Below are 11,936 nucleotides of genomic sequence, written 5' to 3'. Positions count from 1 at the left end.
GCGCGCACGGTTGATGGAACAAGACGTGTGCTGACATCGCCTATTGCGGTGCACCCTATGGTGCAAACGCCACATACGCAGCCGAGAACGCGTGCCCATGTTACGCCATCCGGGATTAGTGCTGCACTTTGAAACTAGAACCTTCAACAAATTTTGAGCTTGCGTCCCGTCACATTCCAAATTACTACAATGCTATATTCAATTGCAAACCTGTTCATACCAATCAAAACCTAAATGGTTTCCCACTTAGGAGCGTATTAGTACTCAGTTATAAATACAAAAACAAACAAGTATTTCATCGTTGTTCCCTTGTGTCTTTCATGGCCCGCATGAGTTCTGGGTCAAGAGATTACAACCAGGGAGAGGCGAGCATGGAAGAGGAAGCACGAGAGATGTCCCGCCTCGCCACGAAAGCAACCAACATGTCCCTCCACACCGCTATAGCAGCACAGAGGTCCCGCCGCGCCACCGAAGCAGCACAGAGGTCCCACCGCGCCGTTGATGCAGTAGACTAGTCCGGCCACACCGCAGAAGTAGCAGAGATGTCCCGACACACCGCGAATGCAGCAGGGAGGCCCTCCTGTGCTGCAGTGGCCTGGGAAAATGTCTCGCCGGCATGCAAGGACTCTCATAGGCGCGTGCGTGCTATGCTCGATGACCTGATGGATCGGATCTCCGGCTGGATGAAGCTGTAGGACGAGATGAATGCCTCATTTGAAAATGCTAACGACATCATCTGGGGACTAGGGGAGGAAAGGAGAAGATCGTCGAAAGGACGAAGCAGCACAAGGAGACCACTGCCTTGTTAAGAGGATGGGTGTCATCGTCAAGAAACTTATGAATGAGAATCCCATGTTCCGCATTAAGCGCGGAAGGCTGGTGGAGGAATCCTTGGATGCTCTCAAGCAGTGTATTGAGGACATGAAAGAGTTCATCGCCGCTCGCCGCGAGAACTAGTCTCCACGGCCTGCAACAACGCATCAAGAAAGTAGAGATCAGCGAGCCAGATCGTTGTCCGCGTCTTCCTTCTTCTTTTGCCCTTGTGTATTTCGGGCATTGCCGCATGTGGCATTTTTAGTTATCTTCCTAAATATGTAAGACAATTATTATCCACTTTCATCGTCCTTATATATTCATATCATTCTTGCTATAAGTCACAGTCAATGCTATATATGCCCGTCGGATCTTACATCAATATCCGTGCAAATTTTTCTTTTTTCTTCTTAAATCTCAGTCGAGTGAGACATAGCCATGCCATAAAACAAGGGCTTGGACACCATTAATGGAGACGTTCGGAGATAGGTGGGCGGCGGATGGAGGTCAAAGGGCTCTCCTCCCTATAAGCACACGCAGGGGTCTGATCGCACGCCTCCCATACTCAAATAGCTACCCCGCACGGCGCCACCTAGGCAATAAAAAAAGGGGACGCGTGGTGGCACGTAAATGGTAAGTAGAACACCCATGGTTTCAATAATACTTGTGTTTCCGATTGTAAGGTGACATCACTTGTTCCAAAATGACTATGTTGGTTGTTAATGTGTGCGCCTTCGCAAATCGGACAAAAAAATTACCACAACATGTTGGTGCCATGTCATGACACCATGCCAAGTTTCATGATTTTCAGGCGAGTTTTGTATTTACAGGAATTTAAAAACCAAGTTTCTCGATGTTTCCGGCCGAGCCACGATGCCCAGATGTTTGAATTTCATTCACATTTCTTGCATGGGACCTATAAATTAACCCAAGTACACATAAATGATTTTTTTTAACAAACTTTGGCGCACTCGAGCATGTGCTTGTAGTTGAAATTTGAATTATGCGCATTAAATGCCCAGAAACTCAATTAATGTATAGAAAGGCCAAACGAACCCGAAATAATTCCAAAATTTAGCATGAAACTCCTATTGGTCTATGTTGCCTCTGTAAAGAAAATCAAGGCGGGAAAAGGCAGTGTATGTCGTTTCGCACATGAAGGTGACACGTTCCCTCTCGGAACCACGAGCCTTCTTGAGGGAAGCTCCGGGATGCAAGAAGCTTATACCAAAGCTTGTCCCAATTCAGTCAAAAATTCACCACGTCATGTTGGTGCCATGTCATGACACCATGCCAAGTTTCATGATTTTCATGCGTGTTTTGGATTTACAGGAATTTAGGAACCAAGTTTCTCAATGTTTTCGACCGAGCCATGACGACCAGATGTTTGAATTTCATCCCCATTTCTTGCATGGGACCTAGAAATTCACCCAAGGACACACATGTGATTTTTCAACCAACTTTGGTGCTTTGGAGCATGTGCTTGTATTTCAAATTTGAATTATGCACATTAAATGCCCAGAAACTCAATTAATGTATAAAAAAGGCCAAACGAACCCGAAATAATTCCAAATTTTAACATGTCACTCATATAGTTTTATGTTGGCTCTGTAAAAAAAATTAAGAAGGGGGGCAGCGTATGTCGTTCCGCACACGAAGGTGACACGTTCCCTCTCGGAACCACGAGCCTTCTTGACAGAAGCTCCGGTTTGCAAGAAGCTTATACCAAAACTTGTCCCAATTCGGCCAAAAAATTTACCACAACATGTTGGTGCCATGACATGACACCATGCCAAGTTTCATGATTTTCATGCATGTTTTGGATTTACAGGAATTTAAAAACCAAGTTTCTCAATGTTTTCGGCCGAGCCACGACGCCCAGATGTTTGAATTTCATTCCCATTTCTTGCATGGGACCTAGAAATTCACCCAAGGACAAACATGTGATTTTCCAACCAACTTTGGTGCACTGGAGCATGTGCTTGCAGTCCAAATTTGAATTATGCGTATTAAATGCCTAGAAACTCAATTAATGTATAAAAAAAAGGCCAAACGACCCCGAAATAATTCCAAATTTTAACACGACACTCATATAGTTCTACGTTGGATCTGTAAGAATACTAAGAGGGGGCAGCGTTTGTCGTTTCGTACACAAAGGTGTCATGTTCCCTCTCAGAATCACGAGCCTTCTTGAGAGAAGCTTCGATTTGCACGAAGCTTATACCAAAACTTGTCCCATCCAAAAAATTTACCACAGCATGTTGGTGCCATGATATGACACCATGCCAAATTTCATGATTTCAGGCAAGTTTTGGATTTACAGGAATTTAAAAACCAAGTTTCACAATGTTTCTGGCCGAGCCACGACACCTAGATGTTTGAATTTCATTCCCATTTCCTACAAGGGACCTATAAATTCACCCAAAGACACACATGTGATTTTTCAACAAACTTTGGTGCACTGGAGCATGTGCTTGCAGTTCAAATTTGAATTATGCACATTAAATGCCTAGAAACTCAATTAATGCATAAAAAGGCTAAATGAACCCGAATAATTCTAAATTTTAACACGACACTCATATAGTCGCATGTTTAGTGCAGATAAATGTTCTAGCAATTCAAACACCATGCTTTCCCTCCATAACACCATTTTGTCTTTCAAAATAGAATGAAAAAATCAGGTATACCAAAAACAGTTTACTAGCAAGAATCGTGTGGGATGCGATATAAAAGAACTTGGTGCACCATCTTGTCTGGCTTACGCAAGAAGCTTCATCGTCTACAGTCCACCGCGAGTGCTTGAACCACACTTGCGCACCAGTTTCTCACGGCACCGAGCGAAAAAATTTCTGCCATCGCAGAAATATCTATCTCCTTGCCCCCACCAAAAGCCACATTTCCATTGTTCCTCCTTGTTTTCCAAGTACAAAACTTCACTGCTGCTTACTAGCAGTGTCGCCTCCTCTCCAGTGACCCTTCTTCTTGCTGTGCGTCCTTGTCGATATGGTTAGGTAATCCACACCCCATCCACACCATCCTCCTCCTTCCTCATCTCACATGCCCCGACCAATGGCACAACACCTTCCGCCCAAATCACTGCCCCGTACTTCAATTAAGCACCGCCCACAACCATTTTGCATGCAGTATAGCATGGAGCTCAGTAGCATCTGGCAGTGGAGAAGCAAATCGCGGCTGCACGCATGGATGAGGTCGTGATGGCTGCCATGTGTGCGGACCGCCAGATCTTGGAGGAGCACCTTGTCTTCTGCCATGCAGTTGTCTACTTTAAAATATAGTTCGTGCTATTTTCTCGAGGCCATCGCCGGTGCCTTCTAGTGATTTGTACTCTGTAATGTTAATATGCAAACTGATATTCTGAAATGTATTGTTCAGTTAACAGTTTGGTCCAACAATTGCTACATTTTGTAGTAGTTCTCAAGCATTCCTGGTTTCGTTAACTGTCTTATCTTCTAGTATATGTTCTATTCTGCAATGTCATTCTCAGTTAATTGGTTTGGTTCATTTGTTCTGCTGTCCAGTTAACTGTTTGGTTCAATTTTGCAATTTGATTTTCATTTGTTGTGGGTGCAATTTTGTATTGTTATGCATGTGAGAAATAAATCGAATTTGGTTGTACTCAATACATGAGAAACATATATAATTGCTGTATTTCCAAGTTGTTTAGCATGCTTGGTTAGGTTAACTAGCTTTTCCATGCGTCTCGAGTTAATCTGTTGGATCTGTAATTTGTTTATCTTTCATTAACATATTCTGTTGATAGTATGGCAACTCTTAGTTTACCTGATCAAGATCTTCCTTATATGTGTTGCAGGGAAACAATGGGAGGCACTGCGGTTTACCATCGAGGTTTGCTCATGCATGATCCTTTCGCTAATAGCACATCATTGTGCAGTTACAGGAATCATTGTAATATTTAGGTGTCTTACAATTTGGTCTCACACATGTAGGTACTATTATCAGAGGCTTAGACCCACTATTCGACCCATTTTGCATATGGGGAAATGAGATATCCATGAATATCAGTCAAGTCAAGAAACTCAGAAAGATTGTTAGGATAAAGAAACTTGCAACAAATAACAACAAGATCTTTGTTTGCACAATGAAGAAGACATCAGTTAACTATAGGATGGTGCTAACTCTTTTACCTTGTTTTTTTGCCTTGTGCCATTTCAAAATTTATAACAACGATTTATGCATATATTTGTTTTCAGTACTTTGCAAAGCAGTTCACCGATGATTACCTCTCAAACCACCTGCATGTTCGAGAGGTGAGGAAGGTATTCATTCAACACCTACAATACAATATTGAAGTCTTCCTCAAGAGGGCGAAGGTTGGGCGGGTAATTATCCATAGCCACTGGCCTAAAGTTGCAAGGACATTCAACATCACTGAAGGCTCAATATGAGCCTTTCGCTTCTGTAGTTTCCCAGATGAGATTTATCTGTCTATTTACCATGTATGATGCTACTTTCCAAAGATTTTCGATGTTGCATGTGGAAGTTGGTGCTTCTGTGTAATGGTGTAGCTAGCTATATCCCTATATGGTGTAACTGAGTGCTGAAGCTATATGGTGTAATTCGATTATGAAATCCTGGTTGTCGTTATACGGATATGAAATATATGGTGTGTTTTATAATGTCAATTCTATTACTACATGGATTACCAATAATAGGCCAATTACCCTTATTGGGGTTTTCTATCACAGACGGTTTCTATGAAAACACCATGGGCGATGAACTCAAACAACCCACATGGTTTCTGGAAAGTAGGCGTGTTGGATCAATTAACAATCACACACGGCTTCCGCCAGAGAACTGTTTGTGTTAGGACACCTTACACAAACGTTTCCACATAAAAAATGTGACGCCCCCGATTCAATCGTACACTAATCATACACGCAAACGTGTAAGATCAAAATCAGGGACTCACGGGAAGATATCACAACACAACTCTAAAAATAAAGATAAGTCATACAAGCATCATAATACAAGCCAAGGGCCTCGAGGGCTCGAATACAAGTGCTTGATCATAGATGAGTCAGTGGAAGCAACAATATCTGAGTACAGACATAAGTTAAACAAGTTTGCCTTAAGAAGGCTAGCACAAACTGGGATACAGATCGAAAGAGGTGCATGCCTCCTGCCTGGGATCCTCCTAAACTACTCCTGGTCGTTGTCAGCAGGCTGCACGTAGTAGTAGGCACCTCCGGTGTAGTAGGAGTTGTCATCGACGGTGGCGTCTGGCTCCTGGGCTCCGGCATCTGGTTGCGGCATCCAGGAAGAAAGAAAAGGGGGAAAAGGGGGGGAGAAAGCAACCATGAGTACTCATCCAAAGTACTCGCAAGCAAGGAACTACACTACATATGCATGGGTATATGTGTAAGGAGGCCATATTAGTGGACTGAACTGCAGAATGCCAGAATAAGAGGGGGATAGCTAGTCCTATCGAAGACTATGCTTCTGGCAGCCTCCGTCTTGCAGCATGTGGAAGAGAGTAGATTGAAGTCCTCCAAATAGCATCGCATAGCATAATCCTACCCGGTGATCCTCCCCTCGCCGCCCTGTGGAAAAGCGATCACCGGGTTGTCTGTGGAACTTGTCTGGGTGTGTTTTATTAAGTATCCGGTTCTAGTTGTCATAAGGTCAAGGTACAACTCCGGGTCGTCCTTTTACCAAGGGACACGGCTATTCGAATAGATAAACTTCCCTGTAGGGGTGCACCACATAACCCAACACGCTCGATCCATTTGGTCGGACACACTTTACTGGGTCATGCCCGGTCTTGGAAGATCAACACGTCGCAGCCCCACCTAGGCACAACAGAGAGGTCAGCACGCCGGTCTAAATCCTATGCGCGCAGGGGTCTGGGCCCATCACCCATTGCACTCCTGCACGTTGCGTACACGGCCGGAAGCAGACCTAGCAACCTCCATTACAAAGGAAGTCACGTTACGCGGTCCAATCTGGCGCGCGCCGCTCAGTCGCTGACGTCAAGAAGGCTTCGGCTGATACCACGACGTCGAGTGCCCATATCTTTCCCACATAGTTGGTTAGTGCGTATAGACCAAATGGCCAGACTTAGATCAAATACCAAGATCTCGTTAAGCGTGTTATTATGAAGCAACCGCGGACGCCGATCAGGGCCAGGCCCACCTCTCGCCTAGGTGGTCTCAACCTGCCCTGTCGCTCCGCCACAAAGATCCACACAGAGGACCGTCGGGACAAAGGTCCTTTCAGCCCCCAATCCGTGAATCACTCGCAGGTACTCTTCGAGCAGACCCGACTTTAGTCACCATCTGTATAGTATGTATATATGTATAGTATATACCCGTGATCACCTCTCGAGTGATCACGGCCCAATAGTATAGCAAGGCAGACTGACAAGAATGAAGGGTCAATGATGATAAACTAGCATCCTATACTAAGCATTTAGGATTGCGGGTATGGTATCAATGACTGTAGCAACAATGACAGGCTATGCAACATAATAGGAGTAACCGAACAGTAACATGCTACACTACTCTAATGCAAGCAGTATAGAGAAGAATAGGCGATATCTGGTGATCAAGGGGGGCTTGCCTGGTTCCTCTAGCAAGAGAGAGGGGTCGTCAACTCCGTAGTCGAACTGGGCAGCAGCAGCGTCGGCCTCGTAGTCTACCGGAGAGAAGAGGGGGTAGAAACAGTAAATACGGAGCACACAAGGCATCACAGAACATAACATGGCAATAAGCGGTGCTAGAGGTAACCTAATGCAGTAGGAGGTGATACCGGTGAAGGGGGGGAACATCCGGGAAAGTATCCCCGGTGTTTCACGTTTTCAGATAGATGAACCGGAGGGGGAAAGTTGCGTGTTCGCTATGCTAGGGATGTGGGGTGGACAAACGGGTTGCGTATCCGGATTCGTCTCGCCGTTCTGAGCAACTTTCATGTAGAAAGTAATTTCATCCGAGCTACGTTTATTTTATATGATTTTCTAAAGTTTTAAATCATTTTTAGAATTTAATTAATTAATTTAATTCAACATTATCCAAAACAGTGTTTGATGACATCATCATGATGTCGACATGACGTCAGCAGTCAACAGAGGTGTTGACTGGTCAAACTGACGTGTGGGTCCAGTGGGACCCACCTGTCATACACTATTAGGTTAATTAGGGTTTAGGTTAAACTAATTACTGTTTAGATAAACTAATAGGTTAATTAGATTAATTAAATAGGATTAATTGAGTTAATTAATTAATTAATTAATTAATTAATTAATTAAATTTATTTTTATTACTATTACTATTTTTTAAACGTTCTGGGGCGGGGCCCATATGTCATATGCCCACAGGGCCATACAGGGCGCGGGCGACGGGTTACGGGCGCGCCCCGTTCGGGCGCACGCCCAAGGGCATGCGGGTGTGGGCGCACCCAAGCGAGCACTCACCCACAGGGCGGGACGAGGCTGCCGGGGCACGGGGCCATGGGGCACCGACCGGAGCGGGAGCGGGTGACGGCAGGGGCTGCGGCAGCCGCAGCAACAACGGGCAGCATCAGTTGCAGGGTAGGAGGAGGGGAGCAGTGGCGGGGCTCGCACGGGCGGGCGTCGAGGCCGGCGAGTGGGAGGCACGGGCGGTGCACGCGCAGGGCGTAGCTGAGATGCGGCCAACGAGGCCTGAGCAAGGCAGGGCGCGAGTAGACGTGGTCTATGCGTGGCGAGCACGAGCGCGCGGCGGTGATCGCGGGGAAAAGGGGAAGGAGGGGGCATCAGAAGGGGTTGCAGGGCACAGGGCAGTGGGGGGCGAGGAGGTTGTTGGGGACGACGCGGACAAAGTGGAGGCAAGCCGGCGAGGACGAGGAAGCAGACCGGCGAGGGAGCTCCGGCGAGGTCCTCGGGCGGCGGCGGCGGGGTGGCGATGAGGCGTGGCCACGGCTTCACGTGGTGCCGCGCGAGGGAGAGGAGGGCGAGGAGGCAACGGTGACGGTGATCCGGGGCGGTGGCTTCGATGGGGTCGGGGCGGCGACGGGGGCGAGTGCCCCGATCCCGATCTGGATCGGGGGGAGGAGAGGAGCATGGGGATCGTGTGGGGGGGGGGAAGTGGAAGGTGTCGGTGGGGGTTACGGGTTAGGGTGAGGGGTGAGGGGCCATATAGGCCAGGGGGTAATGGGCTGGCCGGCTGGCTGACTAGCTGGGCCGGTTGGCCCAGTGGGGGGCTCCCTTCTCTTATGTTTTGTTTTGTTTTTTACTTTTTATTTACTTTACCTTTTCTGTTTTAGTTTTGTTTCCTATTATTTTAGTTTTAGTAAAATATACACGTAGTATCTAAATTAGTATTTCAACTTAGTCCATAGTCACAAGAAGTCTAGTCCTTAAATAAATTAGTTTGACCTTTTAGTTATTACAAAAGGTATTTAAATAATTGTTTTTGCAGTTGTTTTATTCATCTTATAGTATTTAAACATTTTATAAAGGTGTGGCTTCTCCACCATAATTACCTATACAATATTTGGTTCACTCCGAACATTTTAGTTTTAATATAAAACTTTATTTTTTTGATTGCTTTTGAATTTGATTTCGAATCGGTTTCGATCTAACGGGAGGTTAGCAACAGTAAGCGAGGTGACGTGGCATCGTTAACGCGGGATTAATGTAGCCTATTTATCCGGGCGTCACAATACTCCTCCACTACAAGAAATCTCGTCCCGAGATTTAAGAGGGGTGTAAGGGGGAAAGTTTTGGTTATGAAATCCTAGCGAGTGTTCCCAGTCTTGGTTGCTCTTCTCAAAGAGGTCGATCCATTATGTTGATGTCTTCGTTTCTCTGCTTCAAGTCACCATGACCAAGTTGTCATCCTTTCTTCGGGATCTCCATCGTCCTACGAACGTGGCCAAGGGGGAAAAAAACTCCGGAAGAACGCATCTCCACAAGGCTGGGCATCTGACGGTGAACTCAATGGGAAATACACAAGGTACCCCACGAGTTGTATTTCAGTGAATTCGTTGAGTGCAATATACGCTGGTACCAAAGTTTCAAATGGGTAGGCAATCATTCAATGACTAGACAGAAGCTGGAATGGGGGTTTGACCAACGAGAATAGCATGGTGTTTGATTCCAGGATGAATAATGGTATAGCATTTAGCTCGTGAATCACATACGAAGCCAGGTGCAAAGGATACATTAGAACTAGGTTGTAAAGAAGAGTCAGGTTTCGATCCTGTGGCACCATGTGGGTTAAAAGTAGGAGGAGCGGTGACTTCTTTCATGGGCAAAATAGCAAGGCAGGTCATAATGTAGCCTGTCGATTATGTCGGCAACAACGTCGGTACCAAGGGCGAGGGACGAAGAGAACCATTTTCTTGCTCGTTAAACGAGGCGGGCCAATAGGAAAGGTTCTCGTCCATCGGTGGCTACCGGAATGTCATCAACAATAGTAACAGGGTCTTACTGACAGAGCGGTACCACGAGGTGTTTACATAAGCAGGAGAATATTACTGCTTAGGTCATATAGATCACAAGAAAGGTTAAATCAAACAATGGAAAGGAAAATATGATTATCAGATTAAACAGAACAATGGAAAGGAAAATGTGTTAAAACACATATTTCAGGGTATTTCCTTCCCAAGGACAAACAGAGCATGATATCCATGACAGGATAGAAAGTAGAAAACCATTTATGTAAGGGGAGAGGAATTTCATGACATTACCCATACAACGGTGTTTGGATAATTGAGCAGGAAACATTTAGCATTGGGCTTCAAATGTTCTTGTTGAAAATCGGAGTACCACAGACATGCTTCGAGATAGTATTGACATGGTCTTCAAGCAAAGGTCAGACTTTGGATACAGGAAGGATCCATCAGGAACAACTTGTAGAATAAGTCTTACAATTTCCTCATGGAAGAATGGATAACCTTGCTAATAGGGAAACTATAACAGCAGGTCATCCGGCCAGGTGTGCTGGGCATGCCATCACCTTACCGGGTCATAAAAAGATCAATGTTATAACTCTTGGAAATATGTTCCAACCATCATATCTGTCCGAGGTTCAGATCCGATTGGTGTCAGGATACCTCAGACTCAGGATGTCTGAGAAGAAAAGGTGCAACACAAATTGACGAGATGACATTGTAAGATTCTCGAGAATTGAACTATGGAAGCGAGTTTCGAAACAAGAGTTCATCATCAAACCAGGGAGAGGACGAGGAGGTGACTGAGGGACTCAGCGACAATTCATCAAGATTTCCGACAAGATGGATTTCCACAATTATGTGAACAAGAAGATAACACTTGTCAGATCAAATGATATAATGATGTATGCCTGAGGAAAACATACACAATTAAACATTGGTTGAAAGGTGCGCTCAAAATATGGGCATAGGTAGCCTGATCAATTGTTAGAGTGGTGATTCAATAACCAATAGGCTAAGAATGAAACATCGACCATTAACTTCAAAGCAATAGGATTGCTAGAAGTTTTAAAGTCGCACATCATAGTTCGATTGTCGGTTTTTCGGTTAGAAGTAACACGGGGACCAAGAAAGAAAGGTTATTGTGAGAAGTATTACTTGCATCGATAATTCATAAGAGGTGGTGAAATTCTCACGACATTCTTGACATAAACGATGGTAATACTCCAATGTAAAGAAGAACAATTGCTGGATAGCAAGGAACTCAAGGTATAACACAAAACAAGAACAAGTTTGTGTTGGAGGAAAGGTAGTAGAGTGGTCGATGATCACACTAATCATCGAGGGCAAGGATTGTCTTTCTCATCCTGAATTCCATTGATATCCTGGAAGAGCTCAGAATGCTGATGATGAGCACGACACACTTCTCGAGAGAATTCATGAAGATGTAATCAATTGGTGATGACATCAAGTCAAAGGAATGATGAAGCAAAAGGTTATTGAAACCATGGGTATGACACAAACTCCAAAGCAAGCTTGCTGTCCAAAGTGAAATGATATGATGAGGAAGATCGACGTAAGCTTAGCTTATCGTCAAAAATTGTGCTCTAGGAAGAAGGACCAGGTAGCACAGTTAAAATCGGCACGACAAGGATATAGCCAAACAGGCTAGGAATGACGTGATTGAGTTCAAACTCATAAGTAATGAAGGT

This window comes from Triticum aestivum, chromosome 5B, assembly GCF_018294505.1.
Source record: "Triticum aestivum cultivar Chinese Spring chromosome 5B, IWGSC CS RefSeq v2.1, whole genome shotgun sequence".
In the NCBI taxonomy this organism is placed as follows: Eukaryota; Viridiplantae; Streptophyta; class Magnoliopsida; order Poales; family Poaceae; genus Triticum; species Triticum aestivum.
This window is presented reverse-complemented; position numbering follows the sequence as displayed.